The sequence below is a fragment of the Panulirus ornatus genome, chromosome 8, assembly GCF_036320965.1.
Source record: "Panulirus ornatus isolate Po-2019 chromosome 8, ASM3632096v1, whole genome shotgun sequence".
Lineage (NCBI taxonomy): Eukaryota > Metazoa > Arthropoda > Malacostraca > Decapoda > Palinuridae > Panulirus > Panulirus ornatus.
The window spans coordinates 31,277,811-31,295,083 of NC_092231.1; the positions used below are offsets into that span (position 1 = coordinate 31,277,811).

The 17,273-nt window shown below is 39.7% G+C and overlaps 1 protein-coding gene across 4 annotated transcripts in view; it reads left to right on the forward strand.

Moving 5' to 3' along the window:
* The window catches only part of LOC139749887 (E3 ubiquitin-protein ligase SH3RF3-like), a 406,578-nt gene that overhangs the window by 189,475 nt on the left and 199,830 nt on the right, over window positions 1–17,273 (forward strand). The gene's annotated exons all lie outside the window — the stretch shown is intronic.

Here is a 17,273-nt window from a genome sequence, read left to right on the forward strand (position 1 = left end):
TTACTGAGGGATATTGCTGAATGATATCCTGAGATAGGGCATTTGTCTACTGAATTGAAAGGATTAATTCATGTTGCTGTGGTCTAACAGACAGCTGTTTTCACCAGTGTTTGTCATTGTGGTTGCTGTTTCTGGCGCAACTCTGGACTTATGCTTGTGCTACGAGCATGCCATAACTATGTGAAGAGAAAGTATGAGGCTTAAGGATCTTATGTTTCTTCTAATGTGCTATACTTTAGGGGAAGTGAGTCAGATCTAAAGGGAATCCTGCAATTCTTTTTAGAACTTTCGTTTTACACAGTATAGCTTGTCCCTTGAGATGCATTCATGAAAACCTGCATGTGAATAGAAAAAGTGTAAATTGAAAGCATTTCCTGTAGCATGTAGTCAGTGGACTACAAAGGGTTTCCATGCATTCCCCCAACTCTACTTCATTGGAATTTTTTTTTGCATCTTGGAAAATATCTTTCAACAGTATCCTACTCTTGACACTGTATTGGTAGGTGCCAAATGTTGATTCAGGTGATTTTCATGCTTTCAAATTTGTGAGCATGGTTTTGTCACAGTATGCCATTTGATTTTGAATGCACTCATCTTCGTATTTGGTATATCATTTTAAATTTTTTTCTATTTTCTGTTTAGTGATGTAACATAAACATTTCGAATGAATATACAAGTATAACATAAACATTTCGAATGAATATACAACTCAACAGAGTTTCTGAAACACTGTAACTAATGATAAAAGAACTTTTGGATGGGGAAAATGAGTATTTTCAACATATTACCTACTTGTCATAGAATGCAACGAAGAGGGGTGGGAGCTCAGGACTGGAAACCCTCGTTTTCATGCATTTCAGTTTCCAAACATTGGAACGAAAGAAAGATCCAAGTAAGGAGTCCTCATTCTTCTCAAAGGCTTAGGTGTGTGAATGTAAAAAAGATGAGAAGATAGGAGAGGTAGGTAGTATATATGAGGAAAGTTACTTGAATGTTCTAGCTCTGAGTGAAACAAAGCACAAGAGTTAAGAGTTAAGAATGGTTTGGGAATGTTTTAGGGGTAAATTCAGGGGTTAGTGTGAGGACAAGAGCTAAGGAAGGGGTAACACTTATGCTGAAGCAGGAGTTATATGGGAATATGTGAAAGTGTGTATCGAAGTAAGCTTCAGGCTGATGTGGGTGCAAATGAAAATGGAATGCAAGAGATGGTTGATTATTAGTGCTTGTGCACCTGGTCATGAGAAGAATGATGAAGTGAGGTAAGCATTTTGGGAGCAGCTGAGTGAGTGTCTCATCAGTTTGATGCATGAGATTGGGTATTAATGATGGGTGAATTAAATGCAAGAGTGAGTAAATAGGCAGTTGAGGGCAAAATTGAGGGCATGAGGTATTCAGTCAGGTGATTAGAAATGGCAAACAGCTTTTGGAGTTATGTTCTGAAAAAGAACTGTTGATTGGGAATATCTGGTTTGATGTGAATAATTGGTTGTGTTGGAAAGATGGTCAGCAGGCATTACTTGATTACAGACTAATTGATAAGCATGCAAAAGGTAGACTCTTGGATGTGAATGTGTTGAGAGGGGTAGCTGGTGGGGCATCTGATCATTACCTAGCAGAGGTGAGGATGAAGATTTGTAATGGCTGTCAGGAAAAAGGAATTGATGAAGGTGGTGAAAGAAAATGAGCATGGAAAAAGGACTCGTGTGAAGGTGTACCTGGAGAGATTGAGTGGAGAGTGGTTAAAGGTGAAGGTGAATGAAACTAGGGTAACAGCTGAGAAATGGGAGGTATTTAGGGAAGCAGGTATTCAGGGATGTGGTCAGGTGAGAAAGTGCAGTGAGTGGTGGGATAACAAAGTAAAGTTGCTGATGAGAGAAAAAAAAGAGAAGTACATGATTAGTACATAGGGAGAAGGAATGTAAGTGATTAGATGTACAAGAGTGCAGCAGGAGGTCAAGAGGAAATTTCAGAGATTGAAAAAGATAGCAAATGAGATTTTAAGTGAGCCAGTATCAGAAAATTTCAAAGAGAATAAGTAAATGTCTTATGAGGTTATCATTGTAAGAAAGACAAGAGAACAGATGGAAACGTTAGTGAAGATGGCATATGGGTAAGTGGTAACAGGCAGTGGTGATGTGAAGAGGATATGGAGTGTGTATTTTGAAGGACTGTTCATTGTGTTTGATAATAGTGTGACAGATTTAAGATGTTTGGGGGAAAAAGGTATGGCAAATGATTTGGTGAATAGAGAGGAGATGGTGAAGACCTTACATAAGATGAAGTGTGGCAAGGTGGCTGATGTGGATGGTATTGCATTTGAATTTCTAGAGAAAGGGGAAGACTGTGTAGTTGATTGGTTGGTTTGGATTTCCATTAATTTATGGATTGTAGTGATGTGCCTAAGGATTGGCTGAATGTATGTATAGTGCCACTGTGTAAAGGCAAGGGAAACAAATGTGATTGTTGAAATTGTTGAGTGGACCTGGTAAGTTGTATGGCAGAGGTGTGATTGTGAAAGTGGTGGCATGCACAAAGTATCAGACTGGGGAGGAATAATGTGGTTTCAGGACTGGTAGAGGATTTTTAGATGAGGTGTTTGTTTCAAAAAATGTGTAAGAGAAACACTTTGAGAAACAAGGATTTGTGTAAATTTAGAGAAAGCATATGATGGGGTTGATAGAATTGATTTGTGGAAGATGTTACAAATACAGGTAGAGTATCCCTTATCCAAAATGCCAGAGACCGGAAGTGTTTTTGGTTTTTATTTTTTTATTTTGGAATATTTGCATGTACATAATGAGAGATATTGGGGATGGGACCCAAGTCTAAACACAAAATCGATTTAGTTTCTTATACACCTTATACACATAGCCTGAAGGTAATTTATACAATATGTTTAATAATTTTGTGCAAGAAACAAAGGTTTTGTAACACTGAACCATCAGAAAACTAAGGTGTCACAACCTCATCCACCCATGTGGACAATCTGTGGTTGTTTGCCATCACAATTCCTGACTGAAATTACATGCTACTGATAAGCGGTTATTTTCTCTCTTGTTCACACATAAGTACTTAAAAGTAACAATAAAATGAAATACGAATAATACAGTGAAAAAGATAATGTGTTTAGGATAACTAAGCATCATAGTAGCATCAGCAGAATACCTGTATCAGCTGTTAAACAATAACAACAACAAATAAATGTAGGTTTTCATTTCCACCTACGATGCTGTTTTGATTAAAAGGTTACAGTACACTGTATTTTATTATTTAGGTTTTATTTGAGATATAAAAACAGATAAGCAATTAATTTATGATAATTACAGGTAGCTGTAAATGTGATGTAAACAGAAAAATTTCAGTACAGTAATGTTGCTGATCATGTTATGCTCAAACCTGGCATTTTGGGTGGAGATGAAATTCAGACCACATGAAAATGTTTTGCACTAGCAAAAAAAGAAAAGAGATTGATCTCTGCTAACTAAAGAAGAAAAGTGCAGCAACAATCGCTAGAACTACACATGGCCAGAGAAACATGAGAGAGAGGGTACATCATTGTTGACACCATCGTGAGGCAGAACATCAGAAGAAGTTGGAATAGGAAATGGGTCCTCTGAGCATGAGGAGGCATTCTGCTGGATGGCTTTTTTTTTTTTAATGTTTTCTCTAGAGTCATCTGCCTCATTAACAATGATTTTTGTCTTAGAAGTCTCTCTTTGGTTTGGTAAACTGACATGATATCTTGTTCTATTATGAATGCACTCTGTTCTAGTCCTTCAAGAAGTCCATCACACATATTCACCTAATCTATAGGCACTTTTTCTGCAGTGTTAAAGTCATCTTCATCTTCTCTGTTATCATGATCACCATGATTCAGAACCATTTCAACTATTTCACTGTTACCCATAGAGGTATCTGCAGTCCTTTTTGACATTTTCAACAATATCCTTGTACCACAGAGCAGAGAATAAGCAAAAAGCACAGTGAGTAATGTATGTAGGTCTGGCAGTGACGATGGTTTGTAACAAACTGGCACCAGGAGAGTGTCAGAGTCCAGCATGGGAAAGTGAGTTCAGGTATGGAATTTTCCACTTGTAACGTCATGTTGCCACTCAGAAAGTTTCAGATTTTGGAGCATTTCAGACTTTCAGATTAGGGATGCTCAACCTGTATATGGTGTGAGAAGAAAGTTGTTAGAGGCAGTGAGGAGTTCTGATCATGAGAGTAAAGTGGAGAAGAGGGTGAATAGTTCCAGGTGGAAGTGGGACTGCAGCAGGGGTGTGTGATGTCACCATGGCTGTTTAATTTGTTTATGGATGCGGTGGTGATGGAGGTAATTGCTAGAGTCGTGGAGAGAGGGGCGAGTATGAAGTCTGTAAGTGGTGAGGAGGCCTGGGAAGAGATTTAGTTGTGTGCATATGAAATAGCACTGGTGGCAGAATCTGGTGTTGAGTGTGGGGTTGTGCATGAAAGGAGAAAGTTGTGAGGTAATGCAAATGATAGCAAGGTTTTTATGTTTAGCAGTGCAAACAGACAGGATAGTTAGGGCATGAGCTTGAATGAGTAGAACATTGAGGGAAGGAAGTGTTCTAGATAGCTGGGAGTGGACATGGTAGTAAATGGTACCCTGGAAGCAGAGGGGGTGAAGTTCTTTGAGCATTGAGGAATGTGGGGAAAGAGAGATCACTATCTGGAAGGGCAAAAATAGGTAAGTTTGAAGGTATTAGTAGTTCCAATAATGTATGGATGTTAGATATGGGCTCTACATCCATATTACTATATTACTATATTACTATAATTACTATAAGGTGAAGAGAGAAGTGTAGCTTTAAGAAGACTATGGTTGAGAGAGCTGAAGAGGGTGTGCTGAGCTGGCTTGGACATAATGATAGAGTGATTGAGGAGAGAATGACAAAGAGGGTATATTTGTCAGAAGTGGAGGGGAAAAGGAGAAGGAGACCAAATTGGAGATGGAAGGATGGAGTGAATATGATTTTCAGTGTTTGGGGCCTGAATGTGCAGGGGAAGGAAAGGCAGGCATGAGACAGAGTGAAATAATGCTGTGGTATTCAGGGAGCAATGTGCTGTCGGTGGACTTAACCAGGGCACATGGTACAGCTGGGAGAAACCGCAGAAATGTTTGTTGGGCCTGGTTATGGATAGGCTGTTGTTTTGATGCATTACACATAATGGCCAAACATTGGATGTTAAGTATTGAGGTGTTTTCCTAGTCTGTTCTTGGAATTACATCATTAATATAGGAAATGGTGAACAGGTATGAAAGAAAATAATATGGAGATGATGACTGAATGATTGATTGTACATTGTCATTTATTCACTTCCGATGATACTCATTGAGCAAACAAACAAAGATTGATGTAGAAAATAAGTATGTCTTGTACATGTTTCAGTTTAAAACTGTTTTAAAACAGAATTAAAAGCATGTGACTTATGAATTATAGCTGATTGATTAATCCAACAGAACATGACAATTCAGTCATACTCAAAGTATCATTACAATCTGTACAAATGATATTGATTTATTATCAGTGATTTAATCCATATCTGAAGCTCTTAACAGTTTGTGAATTTTGGCCAGAAATTCTATATCAGTGTTCAGCCATCATCTGCACTGTCACTGATTGCTTAATCATTAGAGGTCAAAGGGCCATGGTCTGATTCACAAAATCATTGGAGGGCAAAGGGTCATAGTTTGTTTCACATCTTCATCCGATTCCAGTGTTTCCTTCAGTATGTAGACTAGTGCTTGTGGCAGTTTGTCCACAGTGGCTCCTTAATTTCACCCTTCATTGTTGAGTCATGACCAACACCCAGCTTCAGGATATGTGGGCTCACTTCATTAGCTCACTTCCAAACACTGACCTGGAAGTTCATGCATCTGATGTGCTGATGGAGGCATTTCTTGGATGGTGGTATTATTCCCTCATCCATGTTATGTGATGGATTTTTTTTTTTTATGTTAATGGCTCCAGTAACAAAGTCCACATCCACATTAAGACTTGGTCTTAATTGAAATATAGAGAGCTTAGTGAAGAGGGAAAAGTTGAGACAAGGAAAAGTATTGATGAATTTTGGAGGAGGTTAAAAACTGTCTTTTAAAATGTACAAGGTCATAGTTATTTGGGAAGATATGAAAGGGTGATGAGTTTCAAAGCTTCAAGATGTAGGGAGAAAAAGCAGTTATCAAAATGACCCATTTTTGAGTAACCATATGGTACTGCAGCTTTCTGAATATTGCGTGCTCTACCTAGTGGTGGGGGCAAACAGGCAGCCAGCTTTTGGGAGCAAAAACCAAAGTAATATCAATAGAAGAATGAAAGTGAATCAACAGTGTGGGGAGGGGCAAGCAAGTCAAGCTTTGAAGTTAGCCTGGCAGAGGTAATAAGTCATACCACTTTCAACTTGACTCTGTCAAGTAAGGATGCAAAGCTAGAATGACCCCAGATGTGGGAACAGTACTCCAGACAAAGATGGATCAATCCTTTGCATAAACAGAGCATCTGTAAGAAGAAAAGAAATTTTGACATCTAAACAGGCCTCCCAGTTGCAGACTAAGCTATTTCCATAATATGGGGTTTCCAAGATAGAGTGGATGTTATAATAAAACCAAGTATGTTCATTAAGTCAAGAGGTGGAATTACTGAACCATCAAATGAGAAAGGAAATTGTTAAGGAATTTTCAGTTAAGATGGGCAGAAACTGAGTCTTGGAGGCATTAAACATAACCAGATTCCACCTGCCCCATTGAGATATCCTGTCTGAGTATATGGAGGAAGTTGTGTCAAGATGAAAAGCAGAATGAGTGAGAGAAGAAGGAGCAGAATTAAAGGAGGTGCAGAAATGCAGTATTGAGTCATCATTATATGAGTGCATTTAGTTATTTATGGAAGAAAGGAAATCACTGATAGAAAGGAAAAGAGTTGTGGGGTATAGTGCAGAACCTTTTGGGACACTGCTGTTGATTAAGAAAAGGGGAGAACTTGACCCATGAACAACTATGGAGATAGATTGGCCTGAGAGGGCAATAGATATGAGGGGGCAAAGTGAGGGTGAGAAGCCAAAAGAAGGGAGGTTAACAATGAGAACCTGATGTCACACCCTGTCAAAAGCTTGGGATATATCAAGGGCAATTACTTAGGATTCACCAAAATTCTTCAGGGATGATGACCAGACGTTAGTAAAATAGGAAAAAAGCATCACCCGTGGATCTTGCCTTATGGAAGCCTTACTGGTGATCAGAGAGAAAACTGTGAGATTCAGAATGTCTGAGGATATGGGAGTTGAGGAGGGATTCAAAGGCTTTGGAAATGGTTGATGTCAAAGCAACAAGACAAAAGTTAGAGGGGTTAGAGCGGTCACCTTTCTTAGATATGGGATGTACCAATACTTGCTTTTATGAAGAAGGGAAATTTCTTGTTTTTAAACAAATGGAACAGACGAACAAGCACAGGAACAGGTTTAGTGGCTCACTCTTTCAGTGCACTGGGATGAATACCATCAGGACCATAAGCCTTGCTTGTGTCCTGAGGGTGAAATGCTTTTCAGACTGTTCAAAGAAAGATTGCAGGAAGGGGCATGTGATTAGTAAGATGAGCTTTGGGGGGCAGAGGAATGTTAAAGTCATCCAAGATAAGAGTTAGAGGAGAAATGGAAACCTAAGTTGCTGTGTCTCTGAGAGAGACAGCTATAGTACTGTTAAATGGAAAAGTGAAGGAAGTTATTTGTGATGCCCTTAGCTAAAGACCAGAAAGACCTACCAATGGATGATGAGCATAGGTTATTGCACTTTTTGGATAATGTACTTGCAGTGATTAGGGTCAGTGATAAATGCTGAATGGGAGTTGGAGGAAGTAGAGTTTTCCCTAAAAGAATCTATGATAAGCTAAAAGGAAAACCAGAGTTGAAATGCACTAAGACTGTATTGGTTGCTTCCACTGGAAGTAAAGTTAAACCCCTTGGTAAGTGTCAAATGATATGTTTACATAACTCCAGAAAATATCAGCTCATCTTCTTAATTGTTGATGTAAGTTGTGTGCCACTGTTGAGTAAGAATTCTTGTAAATTGTTAGGATCAGTCAAGTTCACGAATCAAGCAAAGTCAGAGACCAACTTAGACACAACCAGTGATAAGGCATTGCAGAAATATAAAGTTGTATTTGATGAATTAGGATGCCTAGAGTTTGAACTGCATCTAGAGGTTGATTCAAAGATTAGACCAGTGGCTCATCCACCATGTAAAGTGCCTGTTGCTCTGAGAGATAGATTAAAATGTGAATTATAGGACATGGAAAAGAAAGGTGTAATCATTAGAGAAAGTAACCCCAAAGTTTGGGTTAACAGTATGGTTATTGTGGATAAGGGAAGTGAGTTAATATGTTTAGATTTAAGAGACTGAAATAAGGCCTTGAAGAGGCAACACTATCCACTACCTACAATTGAGGATATATCACCCAGGTTAGCAGATGCTAAGGTGTTTTCTTTGTTAATTGCCACCAAGGGGTTTTGGCAAATTAAACCAGATGAAGAGACTTCCAAACTGCTTATATATAACACTTGTTTTGGTAGGTACAGGCACTTACGTCTCCCTTTTGGGATAAGTCCAGCTCCAGAAATCCACCAGAGGTGTACATGCATGAATTGTTTGATGATCTTGATGGAGTGGAAATTATAATGGATGACATATTAGTTTATGGTAGTTCTGAATCACATGATGAGAGACCAGAGAAAGTCCTTAAGAGATGCCATGAAAGAAATTTAAAGTTGAAATGTGCCAAACTTAACCTTAAAACTGACCAGGTAGAATACATTGGCCATGTATTAACAGTGGAATGGTTAAGACCAGACCCTAAGAGGGTAGGTACTATAAATGATTTTCCAACTCCTAAGGATAAGCAAGAGTTACTTAGATTCCTAGGAGTAATCAACTTCTTGGGAAAGTTTGTTCCCAATATATCTGAAAGAAATACACCTCTGAGAAGGTTACTGCCGAAGGACGCTGAATTTAAATGAGATGAACCACAGGAGAAATGTTTTCTAAAACTCAAGCAAATGGTCTGTGATGCACCAGTTTTGAGGTATGATATATCTAAGCCTGTACCCTTGACTGTTGATGCCTCACGGTATGCTGTAGGGGTTTGTATTCCTCAGGAAGATCACTATTGCCTATGCTGCCAATTACGCTCAAATTGGAAAAGAACTGTTGGCCATTGTTTTTGGAGCTAAGAAATTTCATTCTTATCTGTATGGGAGAAGTAAAGTAGTTGTAGAGACTGATTGTAAACCCTTAAAGAGTATTTTAAGAATTCTTTGTCATGAGCTCCTCCTAGGTTACAGAGAATGCTTCTCAAACTCCAGAAATATTCCTTAGAGGTACATTATATGAAAGGGAAGGACATGCATAAAGCTGATGCTCTCAGTAGAGTCAGCAGGGCTGAAGAAGTGCAATTTGATGATATAGAGGTAAATTTTGTAACTCATGAACAGCTACACACTGAAGGTATAAGCTTGAAGGTTCTTAAAAGATAGGACTAAGGAAGATAGAGTATTGCAGACTTAAAAATTCACATTAGAGGGATGGCCTGATTGTAAGAGACACACTCTAGTAGAAATCCATGCCTTTTGGAATTACAGAGATGAGATATGTTATATAGATGGAATGCTGCATCAAATGAATAGAATTATAGTGCTTAAGGAAATAAGAAGTAAGGTCCTCAAACATTCATAAATCTCATCAAGGTATAGAAAAGCCTTATCTAAGGGTAGCAAGAGATCTTGTGTACTGGCCTGGAATGGGGGCTGTACTTAAGGACATGATTAGTGCTTGTGATATCTGTAGTGCTTGTAGTAACCACCAAGCAAGGGAACCATTGATGACTCATGAAGTCCCCAAACTCCCTTGGAAAAAACTTGGAACTGATTTGAGATGAAAGAGAAGGGGTACCTGTTGCTTGTTGATTATTACATGTTTGACATGTTAAAAATTTCTCATTCCAGTACTATTATGAAATACTGTAAGTATCATTTTGCTAGGCATTTAATACCTCAGACTATTCACAGTGACAAGGGCCCACAATTCGCAGCTGTAGAATTTAAAGAATTCTGTAAATCTTATGGCATAGACCATACAACTTCATCCCCCTATTATCCAAAAAGCAATGGCCTGGCAGAAAAAAGTGTACAGACAGTAAAGAAGCTGATGAAGAAGGCAGCCAAAAAGGGCAAGGATCCTTATCTAATTGTGCTTGATTATAGAAATAATCCTATTGTGGGGACAGCAAGCCTCAGTCAGTTACTGTTTGGTAGAACACGAACCACACTCCCCTTTTCTGAAGCCTTGTTATGACCAGAGACACAAGACCTGCTGACTATCAGACACCTACTTCAAGACTCACAAGATAGGCCGAAAATTTATTATGACAAAAGCTCTAAGCTATTGCCTGAACTGGAAGAGGTAAATGTGGTTAGAATCAGTGACGGCACAAGTAAAGAGTTAAAAAAGGGTATAGCAGGTTGCTCCTATATCATATTTTGTTAAGAATAGTGATGGTCAGATTTTCAGGAGAAAATGTCTTATGCTGTCTTATGCAGCAACTGCATAAGACAGCAGAAAGCTCAAATTCTCTAAAACATGCCAGTGGTTATGATGATGAGCTAACTGATATATGTCATGAAGAAGATTCTGTGACACCAGGAATCAACTGGAAGAAGTACAAGTGCAGTAGACACAAATGGAAAAGGTATACCAAAGAGGAGTAAACATGATTCTAGTGAGGTTAGAACATCAAGAGGTAGACTAATACAACCCCCTAAGAGGTTAGATCTGTAAATGTATAATGTAAAAGTAACCTTTGTACTTTGCATATTGATGAATAATGTTGTGTAGTTTATTTGATGTTATTCTATTTTATTTCATTTTTCTTGTTTTGTTGTGCGGAAAGATGTAATGATGATTATTTCAGTTTATATGGAAATTATATTTTCATTATATGACACTATTTTATTTTTAGCCTTTGTTGCAGGCAATTATATTTCTTTTAAAAAGACTTTTTGTGATACATGAGATTAAGGTGCGATTCTGTATTGTTGGAACAATAACAATAGCTGGGCACCACTTATAGAAATGCTATTTCTCTCAATCCCTCTGCCTTCTTCACCTTTAAGCCACCTTGACATGGCATATATTACACCGTAGAGAAAGCAACTCTCTTCAGTTCCTGTTTCTCCTGTAGCTTCACTCTGGATGACTGTAACATTCCTTCACCCCCTGATGCTTCTCTTACTAATCCTATGCCCCTCCCTGTAATCTCTTTTCAGGATGTCTAAAAGCATTTATCTCTCTGGACACAAGCAAGGCTTATTGTCCTGATGGCATCCATCCTCATTTACTGAGTGTGCTTCTGAACTTGCACCTATGTTTGCTTCTCTGTTCTGATTTTGTTTACAACCCAAAACTTTTCTTTCTCCTTGGAAGCATGCATTGATACATTCTATCCTCAAGAAGGACGACTATTCTAACCACTGTATCCATCATCCTACTGCTTTGATATCTACCATTTCCAAAGTCCTAGATCCCTCATCAACTCCCATATCCTTAGCCTCCTCGAAATTCAGTCTTCTCTCTGATCACCAGTACGGCTTCCATGAGGTGATAACCTCTCCTTGTCATCCACTGATAGGCTTTTCTGGTCTTTAGCTGAGGGCATCTCTAACAACTCCTCTAGCTCTACGTTTCCTTCACTTTTCATTCTGACTGCGCTATAGCTGTCCCTCATATAGAGAAAGCAACTTTCTTTGTTACATTTTTCCTGTAACTCCACTCTGGATGACTCTAACATTCCCTCACCCCATGATGCTCCTCTAACTAATCCTATGCTCCTCCCTGTAATCTCATTTCAGGCTGTCTAAAAGCATTTCTCTCTCTTCAGACACAAACAAGGCTTATGGTCCTGATGCCTCTGAACTTGCACCTGTGTTTGCTCCTCTTTTCTGATTTTGTTTACAACTCAAAACTTTTCCTTCTCCTTGTTACATTCCATCTCCAAGAAGGGTGACCATTCTGACCACTGTATCTATCATCCTACTGCTTTGATATCTACCATTTCCAAAGTCTTAGAATCCCTTCTCAACTCCCTTATCTTTTGACGCCTTGAAACTGTCTTCTGTCTGATCACCAGTATGGCTTCCATGAGGTGACATCCACTGGTGATATTCCTTCCTATCTTACTGATGTCTGGTCATCATCCCTAAAAGATTTTGGGGAGTCTTGTGTAGTTGCCTTTGACATATCCAAAGCTTTGGACTGGGTGTGGCATCAGGGTCTCATCTCTAAGCTCCCTTTGTTTGGCTTCCCTACCTCACTTTGCTCCTCTCTGGCCTGTCTATCTCCATGGTTGTTAATGGGTCAGCTTCCCCCTTTTCTCCTATAAATAGCAATGTCATTTAAGGTTCTGTCATGTTCCCTCTGCTTTTTCTCCTTTTTTTCAACAATTTTCTTTCCTCCACAAATAATTAGATTGCACTCATATGGTGACGACTCAATACTGCATTTATCCACATCTTTTAATTCTGCTCCTTCTTCTCTCGCTTGATCTGTATCTTGTCTTGACAGAGTTTCCTTGATAAACTCAGACTTGGACAGGTTATCTCATTGGGGTAGATGTGATCTACTTGAGTTTAATGCCTCCAAGACCCAGTTTCTACCCAACTCTCTCTCAAAAACTCCTCACAACTCTTCTCACTCCTTTAACAGTTATGTAAATCAACTTCCTCATTCATTGAACATACTTGGTATTACTGTGATATTCACTCTCTTGTAAACCCAGCATTACAGGAATAGCTAAGTTTACCTCTAAGAAACTGGGTGTCCTATTAAGATGTTGAAACTTCTTTCCTTCTGAACAGTTGCTCCATTTATATAAAGGATTGATTTGTCCTTATATGGAGTACTGCTCTCACATCTGGAGTAGTTTTATTTCTGCATTCCTTCTTGATGGAGTTGAATGGAAAGTGTTCCAACATGAAAACTGTCCCAGGCCAATTTCCAAACTTGACCCCCTTGCCTTACACTGCAGTGTTGGTTCACTTTCCCTCCTCTGTAGGTATTACTTTGAATTTTGCCCCTGAGTGCTTATTGCTTGTGTGCTCCCTCCACTAGTTAGACCATGCAATACTCAGTAAGCTTCTGCATCACATGATTACTCTGTGGCCATTGGCAACTCAAGGGTTGGCTGTTTTGATAAATGCTTCTTTCCCTACACCTTGAAGCTTTGGAACTCTCTACCATCTCATATCTTACCTAATAACTATGACCTGGCACATTTTAAAAGACAGGTTTTTCACTTCCTCCAAAATTCATAAATACTTTTCTTTGTCTTTTCATTTTCTCTTTCATTATTCTTTCTATATTTCAATTAAGGCCTGGCCTTGATGTGGACTTTTGTCTGTGACTGGAGCATTCAACATAAAAGAATGAATTCCCTCCACTATCTGTATGGGAGGAATTCAACCATTCTCTGTGGTAAACATTGAAATTCCCTAGTTAGGGGATCTGGGCTTGTGGGTGAGAGGATGCCACAGTCTCATAGCAGGAGTTTAGCTTGTTAAAGAAGGATACAGAATTTGTAGAAATTAGGAGAGCAGTAGGCAAAACAAAGGAAAAGTGTAGTAGTTGGAAGACAGACCTTGAGCCAGATAACATCAAAGTCTGGGGACTCAAGGTCCTCAAGGCATACAATAGGTGATTTGATGGAACGAGCATGGGCACCACCTTTGAACCAGAATCGTGAGTGGGGTGTATAGTTAGATACGAGAAAGGGGCTAGTGAGAACATCATTCTACAATTCAGTCTCTAAGAGAAGTAAGATATTAGGAGAGGTATTAGACAGATGGTGTTCAACAGAAGAGAGGTTACTAGAGGGACCACAGATTTTTGTATATTGAATAAATAAAGAGGCAGGTCTCTCAGGGAGGGAAAGGTCATGGAAGAGGTTGTTACTGCTACTGTCTGAACCCTCTCTCTCATTGGCAGTAGAGTCAGATGGAATGCTAGAGATTCTTAGCATCCATGATTGTGGGACCTAGGGACCATTGGTTTCTTGGACTCTATCGTGATATTTAAAAAATGATTGTGCAGGCAGGAGGTGGTAAGATAACTTATGTGTGAAAATAAGTGAGATTTGAGTAGGTGTATGGTACTTGTAAGAAGATGGCACAACTAGTACATTAGTTAGTCCCATTTTGATGAGATAGAAAGCAAGACTAGCAAGTCTAACATGGAGGATATAAGTTGGTGCCGGGCAACACTTCAATGCTCCTCACTCAGGATGTTAGTACCAGCTTGGGTGGCTGTTGTGAACAGCCTACTACCTAATAGATTGCTCCAAGAGAAGGGGATGAGATATTCCTGAGATAGCTAGGGTATTGGGAGGGGACAATACACTACCACCTGAACTCTCCCTCTCAATGGCAGCAGAGTCACACAAGAAAGGAATCTCAAGAGTATACCTTAAATGTGCAGGAGTTGTGTGACGGCCAGTACTCTACTACCTGAGCCTCCTTATTGTCACATATCTCTTTCAAGATGACATACACTTGCCCACCCACTTTTCTGAAGTGAGGGCTGGAATGCATCACACATGAATTCCTCAGGGTCATCCATTAAATTCTCTGGAATGCCTTTAGACTCACTAAGTCTTCCCAATACAGGCTTGAACCTTGATGCTGCATGTAGCAATGTGGTAAGCTTCACTTTTATTCCACTGAAAGCACTGGTTGTGTTGTATCCAGCAGACCAATGAAGACATGAGTGCTATGCAGTACTGCTGGGTGAACACATGAGTGGCTAAGTTACATATGTTTATGCGCCTCCTCTTGTTTCCTGTGCCAGTGTCAAGAAGTACTACATTCTCCTGACTGTTAGAAAAATGCAACAAGGTGAAGAAAATATAGTTCCAGACTTTTGACACTCATGTCTTTATAGTCCCTTTTCTTTGCTAACATTCAGTAGAAAGTTATTCATGAGTCCATTTCTTCTTGTGTGAATGAGAGTGCTAATATTTCAGTATATTCTCTGGATGTGTTTTCATCACTTGCGGTCACCTGATATGCTTTTCCTCATAGATGAATTGACACGTCTGTTCTTCGGCTTACTTGTAAATGTAGGGCTTTTCCATACATTTGATGCAAATTGCATAGATTATTCTTTGTTCCTGTTGTTGGTTATGAACACTTTCCAGTCTGCCAGTTTCTTTGTCCTTTCTCCTCTTTTTCTTCGTTGCCTTGGCAGACCCGGCTTTGTACATGTACCCAGACTCACTAAAAGAACAGGGATACTGGGGCAAAATCCCCAGGGCCCAGGCCTCAGGAGAGGAAGAGGGTAAGTAAAATTTAGAATTATTCGTACAGTAATTTTTTGATAAGAAAAAATGTCCTTTAATTTTTTTTCACATTTGACTGTTGTTTCCCATATTAGCAAGGTAGCGTCAGGAACAGATGAAGAAAGGCTACATTTTCTCACATTCATTCTGTACCCATCATCTGAACCACAGCCCCCTATCTACAGCCAAGCTTCACAAAACTTTTTCATGGTTCCCCCAGCTGCTTCACATGCTTTGCTTCAGTCCTTCGACAGCACATCATCCTATATGTACTACATCATTCCATTTCACTGCATCCTGTGCAGTCCTTTTACCCTCCTACATGTTCAGGCCCCTATCACTAAAAATCTTTCACTCCATCGTATCATCTCCAGTTTGGTCTTCTCCTCCTTGTCCCTCCATTTCTGAAACATATATCCTCTTTGTCAGCCTCTCTTTATATATTCTCTCCCTATGTCCAAACCAGTGGAGCACACCCTCTTTGGCTGTCAGTGACACTCTTCTTTTTACCACACCTCTCTCATACCCTTATATTTTTTACTCAGTCATACTGCCTAGTCCCACATATTGTCTTCAAACTTTTGGTTTCCAGTGCATCCAATGTCCTCTGCATATCCTCATCTATAGCCTAAGCCTTACATCCATGAGACATCATTGGGCTTATTATTCCTTCAAACACACCTGTTTTTGCCCTCCCAGATAACAACCTCTCTTTTCACACATTCCTCAGTGCTTTCAGAACCTTTGCCCCCTCATCCACCCTATTACAAACTTTTGCTTTCTTGGTTCCATTTGCTACCATGTCCACTCCCAGGGATGCAATACACTTCTCTTCATCCACATTTCCTCCATTCAAAGCCACACCCCCAGCTAACCTGTCTCTCTGCCCAGCTAAACCTAATAACCTTACTTTATTCATGTTTGCTATCAACTTCCTCCTTTTACACACACTCCTAAACTCAGTCACCAACTTTTGTGGTTTTTCACTTGAATCTGCCATCAGTATTGTGTCGCTATGTCGTCAGCAGACAACAGCTGACTCACTTCCTAGGCACTCTCCTCAAACCCTACAGATTCCATGCTTGCTCCTCTCTCCAAGACTTGCATTTACCTCCCTCTCCACCCCATCCATACACGAATTAAAAAGCCATGGTGACATCACACTCCCCTGCTGCAGACCACCAATCACCTGGAACAACTCATTTTCTTATCTTCCTGCTCATACATGTGCCTTACACTTTTGGTTGGTCATATGATCTTGCACCACTTATTGTCCTCAAGCATTTGATTTCCAATACATCCACCCTCCTTTGCATATCCACATTTATAGCCCAAGCCACACTTCCATGCAACTTGGTCGGGACTGCTATACTTCAAACATACCCATTTTTGCCCTCCCAGATAACATCTCCTTTCACACATTCTTCAGTGCCTTCAGAGCCTTTGCCCTCTCATCCACCCTATGACAAACTTTCACATTTATGGTTCCATTTGCTACTGTTTTCTCTCAGGTATATAAGACACCTCTTTCACACACACTCCCAAACTCAGTCACCGAGTTTTGTAGTTTTTTTGCTCAAATCTGCACCTTTTCCCTTGAATAAAGGAACAGTGATATCTTTCATCCAGTCATTAGGCACAACCCTCTATTTCCGTGCCAAATTACATATCGAAATGCATCCACTCTGTCGCACTTTTCTCCTCCATACTTCAACATTTCAACTGTAATCCCATCCAACCCAGGTGCATTTCCTACCTTTGACCTCATTATTCCCCTTTACCTCCCTTCTTGCTCTGGTCCCTGGCACTTTTATCCTGTTCCTTTCATCCTTCATACCCATGTATGTAACAACTGCTGCTTCACCTCCCACATTCATC